This window comes from Myotis lucifugus, unplaced genomic scaffold (genome assembly GCF_000147115.1).
Source record: "Myotis lucifugus unplaced genomic scaffold, Myoluc2.0 scaffold_2, whole genome shotgun sequence".
Taxonomy (NCBI): domain Eukaryota; kingdom Metazoa; phylum Chordata; class Mammalia; order Chiroptera; family Vespertilionidae; genus Myotis; species Myotis lucifugus.
Window position 1 is genome coordinate 4,890,379 of NW_005871050.1, and position 520 is coordinate 4,890,898.

The window sequence follows — 520 nt, forward strand, 5'->3', positions numbered from 1 at the left end:
TTCTGTAAAATTTTTAAAGTGTATTTATTTTATTCTTATTAATGACTAGAGCCCCGGTGCATGAAATTTGTGCACGGGGGGTGGGGGGGGGGTGTCCCTCAACCCAGCCTGCACCCTCTCCAATCTGGGACATCCCTCTTTCAATCTAGGACTGCTGGCTCCCAACCTCTTGCCTGCCTGATTGCCCCTAATCGCTTCTGCCTGCCAGCCTGATCGCCCCTAACCACTCCCCTCCCAGCCTGATTGATGCCTAACTGCTGTCTTGCCAGCCCGATCGCCCCCAACTGCCCTCCCCTGCCAGCATGGTCACCCGTAACTGCCCTCCTGTGCTGGTTTGGTCGCCCCCAACTGCCCTCCTGTGCTGGTTTGGTCGCCCCCAACTGCCCTCCCCTGCCAGCATGGTCACCCGTAACTGCCCTCCTGTGCTGGTTTGGTCGCCCCCAACTGCCCTCCCCTGCAGACCTGGTCCCCCCAACTGCCCTCCCCTGCAGGCCTGATCCCCCCAACTGCCCTCCCCTGC